We start from the raw sequence: 21,072 nt of genomic DNA on the forward strand, positions 1-21,072 counted from the left end.
AATCTCAAACGTGACTGTATTTGGATAGGGCCTTTAAAGTGGTGATGAAGTTAAAATGAGGACAGCATGGTGGGGATAATCCAATCAGATTGTAAAAAGAGGGAATTTGGACACACAAAGAGATTCCAGGGGTGCAAAGAGAAAAGACTGTGTGAGGACACAGTGAGAAGTGGCTATCTGCAAGCCAAAGAGAGAAAGGCCCCAGGAGAAACCAATCTGCCAACACAGATTTGGCACATAATTTACAAATCTGCTTTGAGATTTGGCTCATAACTTACAAATCTGCTTTGACCTTGGAATTCTGGCCTCCAGAACTGTGAGAAAATAAATGTCTTTTGTTCAAGTCACCCAGTCTGTGGTGTTTTGTTATGTCAGTCCTAGCAGACTGACACAAGTTGTGATCCTAGGAGTGAGTAGCGTAGGGATGTGGAGGACAAGATGACTGGTGAAAAGGAATGGAAAGGGCAGTGTATTGGAATTATCATTTATAATGAATACTAAAATAAAAAATTAGACAATGTCAGTTTGGGAGAGAATGACTACATTTAGAAAGCCAGGTGCTAGACTCTTCAAGGAATGAAAGAAAGTAAGCTTGAGGGAGGATTTAGAACTAGAAATACCATTTGACCCATCCATCCCATTACTGAGTATATACCCAAAGGATTATAAATCATGCTGCTATAAAGACACATGCACATGTATGTTTATTGCGGCACTATTCACAATAGCAAAGACTTGGAACCAACCCAAATGCCCATCAATGATAGACTGGATTAAGAAAATGTGGCACATATACACCATGGAATACTATGCAGCCATAAAAAAGGATGAGTTCATGTCCTTTGTAAGGACATGGATGAAGCTGGAAACCATAATTCTCAGCAAACTATAGCAAGGACAGAAAACCAAACACTGCATGTTCTCACTCATAGGTGGGAACTGAACAATGAGAACACTTGGACACAGGAAGGGGAACATCACACACCGGGGCCTGTCGTGGGGTGGGGGACGGGGGGAGGGATAGCATTAGGAGATATACCTAATGTTAAATGACGAGTTAATGGGTGCAGCACACCAACATGGCACATGTATACATATGTAACAAACCTGCACGTTGTGCACATGTACCCTAGAACTGAAAGTATAATAATAAAAAATAAACTAATTACTTAATAAATTTTTAAAAAAAGAAAGTAACCTTGAGGGGGACTGAACTGCAGGTGGGAGACGGAAATATCATCTAGCATTGAAATTTACAGTTTCTTAAACCAATAGTCACCACTCCCCTTCCCAGTGATTTTTAAGCAGAATTTTAAAAAAAATGAAAATGTTTAATTTGGCTCTTCGTTTTCCTCGATGTGAAACCTTCTCTCATAGAGGTTCTAACAGGCACCGAAACGAGAATTAAGAAGGGGTGGGAGCAGAATAATCGCTGAAGGGGGTCATTGGCTACCAGGAAACCCAGAAGTAGCTGTGTTCTACTAGACATACTTGCAAGGTTCTAAGGAGGTTTAACTTAATTGAGATTTGACTTTAAAAAAAACTTTTTATTGTCAATATTTTGCTCTTTGGAGAGCAGTGACTAAGATTACATTTTGTTAATGTTTGTGGGGAGCAGAATCATTGAGCATTGTCTGCTTTGTAAAAATGCTGTGGCTCCCAGGAATCTTCAGTGTCAGTGAAGTGAGCTGTCACTCTCAGTCAGGGTCTCCTTCCAATTAACTATGATAAATTGACATCTATTGAGTATCTTCTATGTGGAGGCGCTGTGCTAGAAGTTTTCACATGTATGAAAAACAAAAAGCTGAAAAATGAATTCTTACAATAACACTAAGGTAAAGGCATTATTAACCCTATTTTGCATGTATAAAAAAATGGATGTAAGAAAAAAACCATCCTTTTTACTTTATTTTATTTAAAAAATAACTTTGACTTTTATTTTAGATTCAGAAGGTACATGTGCAGGTTTTTTACATGGGTATGTTGCAGGATGCTGAAGTTTTGGACCATTAGGCCCCAAACCCATCACCCAGGTAGTGAGTATAGTACTCAATAGGTAGTTTTAAAGTCCATCCTTTCCTCCTTCTTCACTCTGGTGGTCCCCAGTGTCTATTATTGCTATCTTTATGTCCATGAGTGCCTAATACTTAGTTTCCACTTATAAGTGAGAACATGAGGCATTTGGTTTTCTGTTCCTGCATTAATTCACTTAGAATAATGGCCTCCAGATGCATCCATGTTGCCACAAACAACATGATTTCATTCCTTTTTATGGCTGCCTAGTATTCCATGGTGTATATCTACCACACTTTCTTTATCCTATCTACCACTGATGGGCACCTAGGTTGATTGTATGTCTTTGCTATTGTGAATGGTGCTGTGATAAGCATATGTGGATCTTTTGGGTAGAACATGGATTTTTCTACAAAAGAAATTTAAAAACTTGCTCAGAAACTAGAAGTTAAGTCTGACTTTCACATTCTTTATGCTATTCCACCATGTTCACCCTTGCCTGATCACATTGTTGTGCATTACCCCTCTCTTCTTCATTGTAAATTGGTTTCAAATTTGGAGGTTCTAATTCCTTGGTAGTAGCTTCCTACAGTGCTATTTTGAAGGCACACTGGTTTCGGTGGGAGAGATATACAGATCAGCTAGATAGATTAATGATGTCTGCAGTGGAGATGGGGTCAGAGAAGAACAACATGCATGGCTAGTATTCCCTAGTCTTTGTCCAGCCCCAAACGATGATGTCTCTACTGATGGTATCATGTCACAGGTTGTTATGAAGACTTGGTGAGGAAGTACATGATCAATTGTTATTTGGAAGATGGTTCCAGAAGAATGACAGAAGTGAATGAAGAGGATATTCCTGGCTGGAAAACTTGATAAAATTGTTGAAAAGGGAGTTGAGTAATTTCTTTGTCCTTGGTTACCCTATTAGTGAAAACAGCTAATGAAGTCTCCCCAGATAACTCAACATTTTACTTAATTTCATCTCTAAGAAAACACTTTTAACCTGCCTCTGGAAAAAAATATGTTTGCTCATAAATAACATTCTTGAAGCCATTTGCCTCCGGTAAACTCTCAAATTTTTTTGCCAAAGAATTCTTACTAAATCAGGATTTTCTTGCTGGTCCTCCAGTAACTGGGAGGAGCCACTGGGATGCCGTGCTTGTTGGCTGCTTCTGGCCTTGGCTTCCTGTTCTCCGCAGCAGAGCTGAGGAAATCCGCAGGATGCCTGCTACCAGGGGACAGGGTGACTCAGGAGGAAAGACTCCACCTAAAATAGTCATGGTATGCAGTCTCTGAGTCACTTCACTTTGAAATCAGTTAATATAAGATCCTGGAATTAGCCCCACAGGTGACGGGAAGTGGGGAAGAAGGAAATATCTGAAAAAAAGTTTATCCAAAGGAGAAATTGTCCATGAATATGACTTTTTAACAGCAGAAAAGGCTAATATTCAGGGAGAAATTTCACCTTGAGAGTTTAAAGTAGATAAACTGTGATTTCTTCCATGGAGCATGGGCATAAAGCACTGGTCTGGGTCCAATTTAGGGACCCACTGGGAATGAATGTTTGCTTAAAAACACGTTAGACAAGCAGTAGCAGGGCAGCTGTGTAAACAGAAGTGTGCTGTTTTGATGCAGTTTTCCTGAATGTTGTATTTATAATCCTTTCTCTAGAATTATCTGGCCAAAATGTCCATAGTGCCAATAAATTCCAGGTTTATCTCTAACTAATGATAAACATTAAGCTCTTTCCCTACTGAGACAGGGAGAAGAGTATTCCTGTTTCTATTCAAAGTTCCCCAAAGCAGCTTTCTGTATTTGAAATGTCCTCTCAGACCATTGTTGAACCTCCCTTTACTCCCTTCTGACTGGCTCCCAGCCTCCTAGAATTAATTTATTTATTCAAGCTCTTCATAGTAGGGGAGGAAGGAACTGTATTCAGTCATTTATTCTTAAAACGTGTATTGAACATTTACATGATGACACATGATGACTGAGGCAAAGAACACCCATTCCTTCAAAATGCTCAGAGTCTAGTTGAGGAAATAAAAAAGTTAAACAACAAATTTGTAATACAAAATGTTGAATATCCAGTAGATTTAACCATAGGCTTTTTGAAAGACACAGGAACCTTGAATGGAGCTGGAGTTCAAATGAGATTTCTTGGAAGTCTGGAGGACAAAACTGAGTCTTGAAGGTTAAGATGCAAGTATCTAGGTAAACTGAGCCTCAATCAAAGCTAAATGTTGCCAGGTGTGGTGGCTCATTCCTGTAATCTCAACACTTCGGGAGACTGAGGCAGGAGGATCACTTGAGCCCAGGAGTTAGAGACCAGCCTCAACAACATAGCGAGACCTCGTCTCTGCATAAAATTTTTTAAAAATTAGCCAGGCGTGGTGGCACATGTCTGTAGTCCCAACTATTTGGGAGGCTGAGGTGAGAAGATCGCTTGAGCCTGGGAGAATGAGGCTGCAGTGAGCCATGATTGTGCCACTGTATTTCAACCAGGGTGACAGAGTGAGATCCTGTTACAAAAAAAAAAAGCTAGATATTCACTGGTAAATAAATGCAGTGTGAAGCTTGATTGGATATTGGTTTGGCAAAACATGGTGAGACACATTTTGGGGATGATTGGAAAAATATGAATGTATGAATGTAGACCGTATTAGACAATATTAGAAGGTTGTTATTAACTTGGATGTAATGATGGTGTTATGAAGGAGTTGCTCTAAATTTTTGGAGATGCATATGTCTTCCTCCCTGAAATGGTTTAGCAAAAGAATAAGGAGAAGGAGGAGGAAGAGGAGGAGAAGAATGGTAGACAGATAAATGAAGCAAATGTGACAAAATATTAACAATTATTGGACTTAAATCTGAATGTTCATTGTACTAGTTTTTCCACTTTCCTGAAATTTTTGTAAAAAGTAGTTGCAAAAGAATACCCTAGTAGACACTCAGTTACATGCTCAGACTCTAGAATTGTGAGAAATAAATTTTTGTTGTTTGTAAATTAGTGGGTTTGAAATATTTCATTATAGCAATTTGAATGGAGGCAGAGGCTAATTTGGCACAAATATCAACTTTAAATGTGTACAACTTTAAAAAGTGTGTAAAGGATTCTCAATAAAAAATTTGTGTTCCAGGATCACACAGAGTTAAGTTTCTCTGTGTCTATATAGGCATGGGCATGCCTGTCTCGAAGCACTTCCTTGGGATATATTTTTCATTGATTTTATATGTTCTTTAAACAATTAAAATGTATAAAAATGATTTCTTAATTCTAATCAATAAAAAATACTAGACATCCATCTTTTATAAATGAGGAACACCTATAATATGGTGGTGGCACTGAACGCGGAGATAATTTAAGAGTAGAATCTTTTCCAGGAATAATTTTTCAGATAAGATATGTTTGCACATGGGCATACAAACCTATCAAATAAGAATTCTACTGTGGAAAGAAAGGACTGGAAATCTATCTCTCTATCCATAGAAAACTGGTGAAATAGATTATGGAATTATTTATGCAATGAATTACTATACGATTGTTAAAAATGAGATAAATATATTTTTGCTGATATGCAATGATGGCTAAGTTTAAAAAGAAACAAACAAACATGTGACTGGGCACAGTGGCTGACACCTGTAATCCTAGCACTTTGGGAGACCGAAGCGGGAGGATCACTTGAGCCCAAAAGTTTGAGACCAGCCTGGGCAACATAACCAGACCCTGGCTCTACAAAAGATTTAAAAATTAGCTGTCCATGGTGGCACACACCTGTAGTCCCAGCTACTCAGAAGACTGAGGCAAGAGGATGGCTTGAGTCCAGGAGTTCGAGGTTATAATGACACAAAGAGACCCTATTTTCAAAAAAAAGAAAAAGACTGTGTATAAAGTGTTCCCATTACATAACAAAAGCATGTGTATACACACATACACTTGCATAAGCATAAAAGGTCTCTGGAAGACTATAACAGGAAGCTGCTGCATTAGTCAGGAGCCATTCAGGGGACAGAAACCACAAGTAATTTGAATACAGAAGGTTTAATATGAAGAATGATTATTTGCAGGGAATTACTAAAGAGGAACACTAAGAGAACTCTGAAGAACACCCTTGGGCTGACAAAGAGTACCCAAGAAGAAATGTGCTTGGAAGGGGTGCCCCTCAAGGTTGGATCCAGACTTCCTGGGAGAGGGTGCAGCCCTCTGGATGTGCATTTTGCTGGATTGCTCCAGGTCAGAGCTGATCCACAGTTGACAGGTTGGGAGTCATAAGCCAGGGCTGGCAAGGTGGAAATTCCCCCAGTGGGAAACCAGCAGGCTGAGGCTGGCAGGCAAGAAATCAATGGCTGAGGGGTGCTGACAAAATTAATGGGGAAACTGCCCATGGGGAGTGCTGTTGAACTTGTGGGAAACTGGTTGGGCCATGGTGGGGACACACTGGAAAGCTTCCAGGATGCTGCTGCAGGACCGTTGAGGAACTGGCCGCAGGGAAACCAGCCGGGGCACCCACGAAACTTGTTGGCGTGAGCTCCATCACTGCGTCGCTCACATACCAGCCCAGCATCACAGGAGCAAGAGCAGAAAGTCTACCAGAATCAGGAAGGAAGATAATCCCCTTTTTCTTCCAGAGTCCCTCCAGGCCTTCTACTGGCAAAACTTAACACTGTCAGCTGGCAAAGGAAAGATGTTTCAGTATCTCAAGCAGAGAAAGGAAGGGTGCATTTGGCACAGAAAGGCGATAGGTTCATAAATGCCACAGCTGGTAACAGTCGTATCTAGGGAGAAAAACTGGATGATGAGGCTCAGATGTGAGACAGAAACTTACTTTTCACTGTACATCTTTGTACTGCTTGATTCGTGGGAAAAACATTGAGAAATTTCCTTACTGCATCAAGTATGAGTTTCATACTTCAGAATAATAATGATGCTGCTGATAGTAAATGACAGCCATTGTTAAATGCTTTTGCTGTATTAACTTACCAGATCTTCTTTGTGAGTTACGACTATTAGACCTAATTTTTACGCAGGAAGAAATCGAGGCACAAAGAGGTGAAATAACTTGCCAAAGGTTCGCTAGCAAGCGGCTGAGCTGTAACTATGATAATCTGGCTGCAGAATCTGTGCTCTTGACCACTACACTGTACTAACTTACTGTATCTATCAGGGTTTACTGCGGCATAAAACACAACAAATGAATGGAGTGATAGTCATTAACACTATTCATCAGATATTTCCAAATCATTGACTCCCCCTAGGGGTGAATTGGGTCATGTGATTAATGAGCTGTATGTTGTCATTTCCAGTCAAGCATTTTAATTGCGAGAGACTCTCCATGGCTGCTTTTTTCGTCTTGCATGGAGAATGGCAATGTTAGAGATGACTCTAGAATTGTAGTATGATGAACAGACTTTCTATATTGACTGTAATGGGCATATCACATGAGAAAGAAGTAAACCTCTGATTTTCTAAGCCCTTGCTATTTTGATGCTGCTGCTTACTGAAGCATAATCTAGCTCATTTTACCGATATAAATGATGTGTTCCTGATTAGAGTTAAAGAGAAAAACACATGTTTTTAAAAATTCCAAAAGAGTAAATATAGTACTTTATTCTAAAATGTTTCTCCTAAAAATTTTGAACTTAGAAAAACTGAAGGAATACAATGATCACTGTTTATCTTTCAACTAGATTCATCAATTGCTCATTTTTTATCCTCTTTATCTTTCTCACATAATTTCTTTCTGAACCATTTGAAAGTTGGAGACATCATGAAACTTCCCTGAAAAAAACTTCATAAGCACCTTCTAAGACCAAGAACATTCTTCTGCTTGACCACATTGAAAATGGAAAATCTTGATTCCTTATAAAAATTCTACAACATACATAAAATAGCTTTAGAATACCCATATAACTATAAATTATACATCTATGAAGTAAAGTTTAGATTTCTTGTGGTCCCTTTTTTTCTTTAGAATATAAAGACACCAAGCATGTGTCATCAGGGTATTGTGTTTGGTATGGAAAAGAGTAATTCAAGTAACCTTTGGGTTTATTTTCACTTTTCAGATATTAAAAATGGAATCTCATTATGTTGCCCAGGCTGGTCTCAAATTCCTGGTCTCGAGTAATCCTCCCTTCTCAGCCTCCTGAGTAGCTGGGACTACAGGCATGAGCCACCATGTCCAGCTCTCAAGTAACTTTGAAAACGGTACTCTGACTGTGTGTTCTTAGTAAGATGTGTACTAAGGACAAAAGGGTCTTGCAAAGAAATCTTGATAATAATTTGATATAGACATTAATTTGTTTTCTTTTATATTCTCCTTTAGGGTTTGCTTTTTAAAATCTTTTAATTAGATGAATCACTTTTACTTGGTTCGACAGTCAGAACAATATAAAAACGTGTATTTAAAGAAGTGCCACTCCCATCCTTTGCTTCCATTCTGTTCCCACCCTCCTCCATAAGTAGATATTTTCATTAGTCTCTGTTTTATCCCTTTTGTTTCTTTTTTTTTTTTTTTTTTTGCAAAATAAGCACACACACACACACACACACACAACACACACACACATTTCTTCTTATTTTCCACACGGTAGTGTCCTATATATGTTCTCTTTTTTTTTTCACTTAATACCATTTCCTAGAAGTCACTGCATATTAGTTTATAGAAATCTTGTTGTTGGCCAGGTGTGGTGGCTCATGCCTGTAATCCCAGCACTTTGGGAGGCCAAGGCAGGTGGATTACTTGAGGTCAGGAGTTCAAGACCAGCCTGGCCAACATGGTGAAATCCCGTCTCTACTAAAATACAAAAATTAGCCGGATGTGGTGGCATGCGCTTGTAATCCCAGCTGCTTGGGAGGCTGAGGCAGGAGAATGGCTTGAACCCTGGAGGCGGAGGTTGCAGTGAGCCGAGATTGCGCCACTGCACTCCAGCCTGGGCAATAGAGTGAAACTCTGTCTCAAAAAAAAAAAAAAATGTTGTTATTGTTATTATGTCTGCATAGTACTCCCTCATGTAGGTGTGCCACAGTTTAATTTATTAGTGGCAGCTTGGGTTGTTTCCAGTATTTTACTGTTATAAATGATATTGTGATGAAAAACTTTGTATGCGTGTTCTTTCATATTTGTGGAGATGTACCTTCAAGGTAGTTTCCCAGAAGTGCATTTTCTGGGTGGAAAGGTAAATAACATAATCATAATTGTTAGGTATTTCCCAGTTTCCTCCATCAGGGGTTGTATCATTCTGCATTTCCACCAGCATTGTATGACAGTGCTTGGATCCCCCCAGCCTCAACCAACGAAGTGCGTTCTCAAGTGTTTGAATTATTGCCAGTCTAGTAAATAAGAAATTATATCTCTATGTACTTTTAATTTACATTTTTCTTATTATCAGTAAAGTTGAACATCTTTTTATATGGTTAAGGGCCATTTATATATCTCTTTCTATGAACTGTTTACGATTGTGTCAATTTTTCCATCAGGTTTTTAAATTTTATTCTTTTTGATTTTTAGCCACTCTTTATATATTAAAGAGATTAGTCCTTTGCAATATGTTACAAGTATTTTTACTAGTATTTATTTGTCTTTGACTTTGCTTATGATGTCGTATGCCTTGCCAAAAAAAAAAAACCCTTTATTTTCATGTAGTCAAATTTATCAAGATTTTCTATTATTGCTTTGGGATCTCATTTTATAGCTTTGAAAATAATTATCTCCAAATCCAGTTATAAAAATTTATTCATGCTTTCTTCTAGTACTTTTTTGCTTTACTTTTTTTTTTTACATTTACATTGCTGATCCACTTGAAATTTATTCTGGTATATGCTGTGAGATAGGGATCTGAATTTATCTTTTTGAAATGTCTATTGTAGTTATCACTACACCATTTTTAAAAGTTATTATTTTCTTTAGTGATCATTTTTGTTATTTACTAATTTTTATATGCCAAAAACAAAATCAGATCAAGTTAGAAAATTTTAAACAATGTATTGTACTTACAAAAGAACAGTTTTCCAACCAGGAGACTTTGAATAAATGTAAGAAGGTAATAATAGTAAGAAGCTCACCTTACAGCAGTTATAGCACAGTGTAAAAAGCATAAAGGAGAAATTATTTGGACCTTCTTCGTGATTGGCTATTATGCATTAACATTCTTTTTAGGATACATAGTGTTGTTCAAGCTAATTTATCTATAGCTGATTGGCTTAATTTCACTGAATTATACTGACAAAGACATAAAGTTATGTTTTGTGTTTTGTTTATGATTAGAAATTAGCATTTCAGAAAATCGAGATGAATAAAGTTTTGGTTATATGGCTAAAGATGGTTAGCCTTGGGGTATATCTAAACTGTAGCCTCCATTTGTATTTTTCTTTAACACGTAAATACTTGGGTCTATTTGGAAATGTCTAGTCTGTTCCATTTTTCTGTCTCTCTATTCATGCTGTATACTTTTTAATCATATGCAAGTGTTACTCTCCTATTTCTCTTGAAACATAATTATAAGGAATAAGTGCTGTGCCCATGGGACTTGGTGACTAATTGAATGTGGAGTTTGGAATAGAGGAAAGTGTCCAGGCTAACTCCCATACTTCTTTCCCAGATAACTGGGTTGGAAAGTAAGGCTGTTGGCCAAGATATGGCATGGAGACAGTATAAGGGGAGAGTATTAACAAAGGATGGAAACTTTGTATTGCACTAGGAGTATGCCTAGGAAGAGGAAACCAGAAAAAGGACTGAGAACAAAGAGTTAAAGAGATGTGTAGTCGTTTTGCTACCTACCATGGGGGTCTTGGGCTCTCAGTGCAATAAAAATTGAGGCCAAGTTTGGTGGCTCATGCTTGTAGTCTTAGCACTTTGGGAGGCTGAGGCAGCAGGATCCCTCAAGGCCAGGAGTTTGAAACCAGCCTGGACAGGATAGTGAGACTCTGTCTCTTAAAGAAAAAGAAAAAGAAATTGACATGAGATCAAGAGTTTTCTCAGACAAGGTTCAAGCATAAGGGAGGTAGCACAAGAAAGAGATTCTCTGGCTGGCCTCCTTGGTAGGTGATAGAAAGGTAGTTTTAAAGGAGTGAGGTTTAGGCATACGGAGGCAGGGAACTTTTAGCACCTGCACAGTTTGATTTCTTGCTCCTTCAAATATCACACGTCTTATTAGCATATTAACTCTCTACCTCTGGATGTGATTTTTAGTATTCTAATGAAGCTAACGTTAAGGATTGGTCACTCTCCCGGCCTTGTACGCATGCGGGAGATAGGGTTAACTTCCTTGAGTAAGATTTGTGGTGGGAGCTGCTTATTTCAGCTTCCTTAAGGTCCTGCAATCAGTGGGTATAGCACCTTGAGCAAGATTTATGTTGCAAGGTCTGGATGGTCTGGTTGGGGTCTGGTCCATGCTTGCCCCCAACAGCTTGCAGTAGAGGTCCTCAGTTGTCACAGGGCAAGTAGGCAGTGAGTTCATTTCAGATCTGTCGCAGCCTCTTATAGCTGGCATAACAAATTACCACAAACTAGGTGGCTTAAAACAAAAGAATTGTCTGTATTGTATTGTCTCCCAGTTCAGGTGACTAAAGGTCTGAAATTAAGCTGCTGGCAGGGTTGGTTTCTTCTGGAAGTTTTGAGAGACAATCTGTTCCATGCCCATGTCCTAGCTTTGGTGGTTGCCAGCAATCCTTGATGTTCCTTAGTTAAGCAGCAACACTTCATCTCTGCACTTTGCACAGAGTAGATTCTTTATAACTGTTTGCTGAATGAATGAACTAATGAATGTATTTTAAAGTAAATGACAATACAAAGCATATTATTCTATAAATTGCTTTTTTGTTGTCATAATTTCCTTTTTTTCCTCTTAACAGTAAATTAATTTACCTGGTAACCTCTCATACAGATTTATATAGCAATATTTGAAACTCTTCTCTAACCACTCCTGGACTCCTGGAGTGAGGACTCTCAAATTGGGTATTTCAGTGTTAGTTTCTCACCACTAAGATGTAGATTAATTTAAAGTCCCATATGGTCTGTTTATACTGATGCATCTTGGAGTAAATTACAGATGATATAAAACTGAGTTAAAAAGTATATTTTATTTAGCACTTACATGGTGCTTACTATCTTCCAGCTACTGTTTTAAGTGTTCTACCAATACTAGCTCATTTAATCCTCACAACAATCCAATGAAGTGGGTACCATTACTATCTTCAGGAAATTAAGGCACAGCGAGGTGAAATTACTTGCCTGCATTCATACTGCTGGTAAGAGTTAAGCTGAGATTCAAACTGAGTAATGTGGCTTTGCATGGAGTCTATGCTCTAGGCTGTCTCTTGAGAAAGTGCCTTTAACATTTTGTTAGGTTGGCAGTTGCCTTTTTCTGCGATGTGGGTTGAAGAGATCAGCCTGCATGTTTCTCCTGTGATCCCCATCTACAAGCACCACACCTGCATCCAGCTGCTCACAACACAACACACACAATTCTGTAAAAACACACAATCATGTACACACACACACTAGGCAGTCCAAATCAGAGAACAAGAAGCCATTTTCCAAAGTCACCACAACACAGAAGGCATCTTTCTGCTTAAAAAGCATCCTTCCACCCCCAAATTGACATGACTAATTAAAATCCTTAATTCGAATTCTGGTTACTTTTTATCTTTCTCTATAAAATTTCATGAATTTTGGTGCTCTATATTTGCATAACAAAAAATATAGTAATTATTTTTCCATAACAAAGGAATCATTAGGCAGAGCCTGCTGGGTAAATGGGTGTTTTTAGATGAATTTTAGATTTGTCACGATAGGTCATTGATTAGGATAGAAAATAGAGCGCACTGCAGTATTGTTTTTGTGAAACCCTGTATACAGATTTTCTGTTTTATATATAACAATTCCCTATACAAGGTAATTCTGTATACAAGATTTTATATGCCTGAATTAACACAGCTCTGCTACAAGGTGGTAGAAAAGTTAGCACTGGACAGCAAAAGCTATGACTTATGAAACAGCAGTTTTCACAGTTTCAAAAAGTATAATGTCTAATCTCCACTGGGTACTTAATTCCATACATATATCATGGTTTACAATGTACTTTACTGACACAGTCTCATGGACCTAATAACTACTCTGCTAGGTTGTAGGAAGGACACTGTCATCTCCATTAACACGCAAAGAGATAAGAAAGCCAAGATGGGAGAGGTGGGAGAGGCAGTCTCTTGGCTGTGCTAGGATGGAGCTGCCCCTGGAATCCACCTTTCTAGGCATTCCACAGTTGCTGGTTGAGGAACCTGCCCTGATACTGATAGGGTCACAAAGGCCTCAAGGGGTTAACAGGATGGGAGATACAGTTAATTTTGAGCACCAGTTGTTAGAGGTGACTCCCTTTCCCAGTGGTGTTTCCAAGATCACTTCTAGCTCAGAATGTGGGTGTATAAGGGGAAAGTCCTCATCAGCAACTGCTCTGGTTGCCTGTGACCCAAGCGTAGATCTGCTCAACCTCCATAGTCAGTTAAACCAGTGGGTCCCGACCCTGGCTGCACATTAATTCCTGATTAAAAATCCTAAACCCCAAAGCATACTGCAGACCAATTGTATCACACTATTTGGGGTTGAGGTCTGGGCGACAGTATTTTTAAAACTCCCCAGGTGATAGTATTTGTAAAACTCCCCAGGTGATTTTAATGTGTAGCTGAGGTCAAGATTCATAGAATTAGAGAAATATGGTGTTCAGTTAAGTTCAGCCTAAAGCTGCCTGCTTACATATTTTAAATCTGGCCTAAAGTTTTCTTCATGCATAATGAACTATTACCTAACTGGATGTCTAAACAGGCTGTTACCTACTCTTTTACTCTTTTACCAGTCACTGAGTTTTGGCCACTAAAGGTGGCCAACTATTCAAACCATGTTCAAATAATGCAAATGCCAAGTTGTAACCAAGCCAACTATTTCTGTTCATCACTTCTGTTTTCTGTATGCCACTTTCCTTTTTCTGTCCATAAATTTTCTTCCATCACACGACAGTGCCAGAGTCTCTCTGAACCTATTTTGGTTCAGGAGGCTGCCCAATTCGTGAATCCTTTTTTGCTCAATTAAACTCTGTTAAATTTAAATTGTCTAAATTTTTGTAAAGAGATAGGGTCTCACTCTACCACCCAGGGTGAAGTACAGTGGCATGATCATAGGTCACTGCAGCCTCAAACTTCTGGGCTCAAGCCTCCTGCCTCAGCCTCCTAAGTATCTGGGACTACAGGTGTGGGCCACTACACTTGGCTATTTTTTTTTTATTTTTTAAAGATGGGGTCTTGATATGTTGACCAAGCTTGTCTCAAAATCTTGGCCTTAAGTGGTCCTCCCACCTCAGCCTCCTATGTATCTGGGACTACAGGTGTAGGCCACTATACTTGGCTATTTTTTTTTTTTAATTTTTAAAGATGGGGTCTTGATATGTTGACCAAGCTTGTCTCAAAATCTTGGCCTTAAGTGGTCCTCCCACCTCAGCCTCCTGGGTTGATGGGACTAAAGGCATAAGCCACTGTGCCCAGCTAGAAAGTTTTTCTTTTAACAATGGTGAATCTCATCTGGTCTAAACCTGTAGCTCTTTATTAAATGGATTCAACTCTTGATTTGAACGTAAGAAAAGTGCATCGATGATCTGATTGATCTACAAATTTTTGTTTCAATTTCATGATTATAATAAAGCTCAATTTATAAAGCAATCCTGCTCAGTATTTCACTTTGCCAGTATTATCTAATTTAAACCTCTTTTAAGGTAGATGTATATTCTTTCTAAATCACAGATGAGAAGGCTGAGGCACATAGGGTGATGTGCTCAGATCACACATTTAGTAAATGTGGAACTGGGATTCAAAACCAAGTATCCTTGACTCCAACACCTGACAATTTCTGAGCAGCATTCCCTCCCATGTAAATTATTGATTTCATGAACTGGTTCTACTTTTGGTTTTCGGTATTTGTACACGCCTTTATGTCTCTCAAAGTTAGTGGCAGCAACTGAAATTAGCTCGGATCTTCCTCCTCTCTGCTCCTAAAACTGTCCTGTGCTTCTCTCCAGCCAAGTAGATTCCTTGAGTGGAGAGGTTGTGTTCTGGTCTATACTGCTGTCTGTTCCATGCCCAGAACAATGCCTGACACTTACTGGGGCTAACACTCTAAACCACATGAACTATAGACATTGACTGATTCACACAGTCATATTCCTATATATTAAAAAATGCCATAAGAAACAGACTGCGGTGTTCAACTAGAAATAAAATCAAACATTCCAACTATAAGACCATAGTGAGTGGCATGAATAACTTTCCCAGGAGATTCTTTAAAAATTAAACAGTTCCATATAAAATTGTAGACATTTCAACTGAAAGATACGTTAGAGAAAAACCTAATAATTCAGTGTAGTGTTATTTGAAATTCAAAAATTGGGTCATCCCACTCTTCCCTCTTCCTTTTTAAAAACAACAACAACAATAACAAAAAAACAAGTTTGCATACCATGAAGTGAAACAAGAAATGAAATGAAGCTGTGTTCAGTGGCCTGGAGTATGATGCTCAAGGGCTCCCAAGAACTTGCAAAAGTCAATATTATGTAGTTATGAATTTTCAGAAATATAAGTAAAGTCAACTTGTAACATTTGATTTAACCAATAGGAACTGCTCCAACAACTCAATGTATCAACTCTGAAAACAAATTACTGTATCCCCTGCCTACCCTAGTATTTAGAAGGTCAGTGCCTCCCTCCTGAAGTGTACCTCTCAACGGCCCAAGTTTGGGTTTAGGCTAGCCAGGCATCTTCAGCCCAAGGGGAGAGATCATTGGTCCGGGCTGTCTTTACTGCTCTAGACCACACGGTGTCACTATTGAAGACCAGTTGGTTCACCAAACATCTCTGCTGTGAGGAGCCGGGGGTGGGGCGGTGGTGCCAGTCCCTGCTGGGGCCACATGGCCCTTTTTGGAGGACAATGGCCTCCCACAACATGTAGCTCTGCCCGGGGCCCCAGTGTGGCAGCCCTTTAAATTCATAAAATCAGTTTAGGTACACCAGAGCTGGCCCCAGAAGCTTTGAGTCAAATGGATTCCACTGTTTACAGAACTGCCTCCCATTGTTTCTTTCTAATCATGGCCAAGGGGTAGGTGGCAGTGTTATTTCCAACACAACTCTGCAACTCAGAAAACATAAAGGGTCTCTCTAATACCACCTTTTTCTAGACAATCTAGGTTACTCACCCTTTACTTACCTCTCTTCTGTGGTTTAAATGATATGTATCCCCTTAAGAAAAAACTCCTCCTGGGAGTTCATAAGGCTATTTTTCATCCTGGCCCATAAGAAAAAGTTGCTTGCAGTTCTCTTACTAAAAACTGAAGAGCCACAAGAGAAGATTAGCTTCTCTTATAGGGCTAAGATAAAATAATACCAAATATATTTTCATTCATTTTTATATTTTAGTAAAGTTATAGATCTGTGATATAATACCTTTGTGATTTTAAATACATCTAATCCCTCAGGGGTATTTTATCCTTTTATTTTCCCCACCCTCAGACCTGCCCACATTTCCACCATACTCTGCTTAAATATTGTCTGGCCTAATGCCATGTTTATTGAGAAGGAAGTGAACTTGATCAAGTCAGGGGCAAATGTGAGACTGAGGGCCCTGACTACTAGTACATGCTCTTTCCACAGCATGATCCTGTGTCTCCATTTCTGGAGGTATTATTAGGTTTGGAAGGCTGAAGAATTACGTACAGACTGGATGGAAGCTGGAAGTGAGTCGAGGTGGGTGGTTAAGTTAGGTCTGTCAGCATCTGCACTGGTTTTCTACTTTCCACCACTGAATACACAAGCATTTGACCAGGGGCCACTGAGTTCCAATTGCAACTGGTCATTGGAGCCACCTCACTCTGCTCTCTATTTTCCATGTCCCTCTCTCCACCCCGGGTACTTGTGACGTTCCCACCATGTCCACTCATAGCAACCATGTATTATTGTTTTGACCACCTGGAATCTCCTTTTTCTCGCCTTTTGAGAACTACCCTCTAGCATTCATGTGATCCTGTTCAGTTGGCCAATCACAGTGGTCTGTTCCAGCTACCCACTGAATTAGGTAGATAGACTTTGCATGGACTGTCAAAATATCTCAACTCCGGGGCCACAGTGAGTTGTTCTTGTGACCTATCTTAACCCTTTTGTACTGCTATAACAAAATACTACGCTCTGGGTCATTTATAAACAATAGAAATTTATTTCTCACAGTGCCTGGAAGCTGAGCTGTCCAAGGTCAAGCCAGTGGAATTTGGTGTCTGATGAGGGCCTTTTTGTTGTGTCCTCATATGACAGAAGCCAGAAGGACAAAAAAGGGCCTAAGCTAGCTTTCTTCAGCATTTCTTTCAAAACAGATATCAGTAAAATTCTAAGATTTTCCAACTTGATACAAGATAGGTGAAAGCTCTTCATCTGTCACCAACAATACCAACTAGTCAAACACAAAATACGCTCTTCAGCATCTTTCTCTCATTCCAGTTGCCACTCCAGATATACAACTGGAGTTGATATAGACTGAAGTTATTGAGTTTGATGATAATACAAATTCAAGTGTAGACTCAATCTCTTTCAACAGCATCCACATGAGGTAAAAAGGAAAGAAACTAACACTTATTTCTTATTTTATTTTCATCATTCAGTGTGTTGAGTTCTACGATGGCCAGTCTCCAAGGTGGTTCCCAGTGATTCCTGCCTCCTCTGTAGTCCCTTCCCATCTTGTTGCCCAGTGTGACCAATAGGATATGAAAGAAGGAATAATAGGTAACTTCCAAGATTAGGTATAAAAGACTGCAGCTTCCATCTTGGGCTCTCTTTCTTATCACTCACTGTAGAAGAAGCCAGTTGCCTTATTGTAAGAAGCTCTGTGGAGAGGCTCACAGTGTGGAGAACTGAAGCCTTCTACCAACAGCTGTGTGGGTGATTTTGGAAGTGGATCCTCCACTAGCAAGCCATAGATGGCAGCAGACCCAGCTGACACCTTGACTGTAACCTCTTCAGAGACCCTGAGGCAGAACCTGAGCTAATCTGCTCCTGGATTCCTGGCCCGCAGAAACTGTCAGAAAAAAACTGTTGTTTTAAATTCTTATGTTTTGAAGTAATCTGCTATGTAGCAGTAAATAATGAATAAGTGCTTTTCCAAGGTTACCCCCTGAACAATCCTGAGAGATAGTTACTGCCATATTTAACTTAATCTAAGATGCCTCAATTTGAAGATGACCCATCTATGAGCCCTTCTGTCCATGAGCTAGTCTATGAAATAGTTAAAAGGGCAAAAAATGCTGCTAATGAATCTATGACCTGCCCTCAATTGTAAGATACACGCAAATTTCAGGTATGTTATCGGGTGACAAAAATGTGCATCTTATAATTGATGAAACGTATTATCTGCATTTTGTAACAGGGATTTCTTCTCATACACTGGGAAAATAAAAGCTTTCTTTTCATCCTCATTATTCGGCTTGATGAGGAGTAGCCAGTCAGTATATGTTTGTTGAAAGGTTTTGTTCTTAATAGAGATGGATATAACATGACTTCTAGGATAAAGCAGGACTCAGCAGAGAGTTTTTTGTTTGTTTGTTTGTTTTTGAGATGGAGTCTTGCTCTGTCGCCCAGGCTGGAGTGTAGTGGCGTGATCTTGGCTCACTGTAAGCTCCGCCTCCCGGGTTCACGCCATTCTCCTGCCTCAGCCTCCCGAGTAGCTGGGACTACATGCATCCGCAACCACACCCAGCTAACTTTTTGTATTTTTAGTAGAGACGGTCTGCTAAAAATACAAAAAGTAGAGGATGGTTTCAATCTCCTGACCTCGTGATCCGCCCGCCTCGGCCTCTCAGAGTGAACACAGATCTTGTTCTTAACTATTGATCCGCATGGGAAGTGTTTTGAAGACATAAATTCTTCTCATTCTCATGTTAATCAAAGGAAGGCTCTTTTCCAGATTCTTAATCAGCACTGTCCTCTACATTTTATTCTGCTTAATTGAGAATGTATTGCCTATGTGGCCCTTTAAAATCAGCCTAAGGCAGTTCCCAGCTCCTTAGAATAACTGACACTGAATGTCTACTCCATGCCAGCATTCTCACTTACGTTACCTGAGCCAGACATTATCATTCCCGTCGGACATATGAGGGAAGAGAAGCTGAAGGATGCTATGAAACTTGCTTAAGATCACAAAACTAAAAAATCATAGAAGCTGGAGTTCTACCAGGCTGTTCTCACTGCTCCCCTTCCCATGTCACTGCACCTTCTCTAAAGAATGGTGGTGTGGCCCATCCCTTGGCCTTAAAGGATTTTCACCGCAAAGCAAAAAAGGCAGCCAAGTTGGGCGAGAGTTTTCAGAGACCTCTCAATGTGCCTTTTACGTGAATAACATGCTGTCTCTCATCTTGGGAACACAGAGTGTTTCATAAACATTATCTCATTAGACCTCACAACGCCAGACATTTTCAAACAAACGAGTTAATGTTTGCAGAAAGTCCTTGAGATATGAAGATTGTAGGCACAGTATGAATGTACAGCATTGTCCTAAAGCCTGAACAGCTATCAAAAGGTCACAGCCTTGGAGAGCTTTCCTATGAAAATGTCAGATTTTTCAAGTCATGGAGATGGAGGCAGGAATGGAGCTGGTCAGGTCCAACAAAGCCATCTCTGGTTGGGGGATGGAATAGATGTATAATTCAGAGATGCCAAAGGGAATTCCACTGGCAACTCAGATCAATTATTGATCCTGCTCGACAGGCTGAGGAGAGGTGGATTTCAAAGCCTAGGCTCACTGGCAAGCAGAATGAGTAGCGATGTTTGCCATGGGGGTAGAACTGAGCGTTGGAAGCATATGTTCTAGGAATTTACCATTCTTGAGATCAGTGATTCTCAATCATGGCTTTATACTAGAATCATCCGAAGAGCTTTTAAAAATACTAATACCCAGGCGTTGCTCCAGATCAAATGAGTCAGAATTTCAGCAAGTGGGGCTTGGTCATCTATATATATATTTTAAAGTGCCTGGGTAATTCTAACTGGCAGTTCTAATCTAACTCTAAGTGAGATTCAAGTGGTGAGTCTAACCTAACTCTAATTGAGTAGCATTCTCTAGGGCAGTAGTTCTCAGCCTTGGCAGTACTTTGAGATTCATGGGCTCTATTAAAAACTTACTGATGTCTAGGTCGCACCTCATATATCCTGAGGTAATTGATTTGGGGTTTGGCCTAGGCTTTGGGAATTTTGAAAGCTATTGGGTGATATTTTTAATGCAGACCTTATTTAATTTTATTTGGTTTTATTTTTCCAAGTACGCAATTTGTTGGACCTGTTCCTGCATCTTCACCAGAAGCTGGAGCACCTCCGCGCTAGGTGTTTCTGGTATAAATTATTTGAGCTCTGTGCACTGAAACTAGTTTGATAAGTCTGTTACTAAACAGCTCCTGAAAGGCTGCCCTGGACAGACAACTTTTAATCTTCAGTCTCTCAGAGACCTCAGTTGGGGTTATAAGCTTACTGTTGGGACTTTCTTACTGAGTACGTCATATGTAGCTTTGTCAAACAAGACTAGGTTATTGAGCTTGTCCCAAACTTTGCCTTTGGACCACTTCTTCTTTCTGTCCTTGCCACCAGATTTGTTCTTTGGGTCTCTGTCTTTCTTGTCTGACTTCCCAGTGTCTTTCTTCTTCCTGTTGTCCTTGGGCAGCATCGCGATGCCCAGGGGACAGCAGCAACCACTTTAACCTCGCTAAGATGTCAGACAAAAATCTATTTAGTTTTAAGATCACTTTTAAGTTCACAGCAACATTGAACTGAAAGCAAAGAGGGGTCAGCTCATATATACCTTCTTTCCCCACCCCCAACCCTGCAGCCATCTCCATACACACAAAATCTCCCATACTTCCAACATCCTGCATCAGAGCAGTAAATTAGTTGTGATTGACGAACTTCCACTGACACATCATTATCACTAAAAGTCCATAATGTACGTTAGAGTTCACTTGCTGTTGTATATTCTATCGACTTGGACAAAT

General features: G+C 39.6%; 1 pseudogene; it reads right to left on the reverse strand.

The window, feature by feature from the left end:
* Positions 1-15,796: 15,796 nt before the first annotated feature.
* LOC100977077 (small ribosomal subunit protein eS25-like) lies at positions 15,797-20,747 on the reverse strand (annotated as a pseudogene).
* Positions 20,748-21,072: the final 325 nt, after the last annotated feature.

This window comes from Pan paniscus, chromosome 2 (genome assembly GCF_029289425.2).
Source record: "Pan paniscus chromosome 2, NHGRI_mPanPan1-v2.0_pri, whole genome shotgun sequence".
Lineage (NCBI taxonomy): Eukaryota > Metazoa > Chordata > Mammalia > Primates > Hominidae > Pan > Pan paniscus.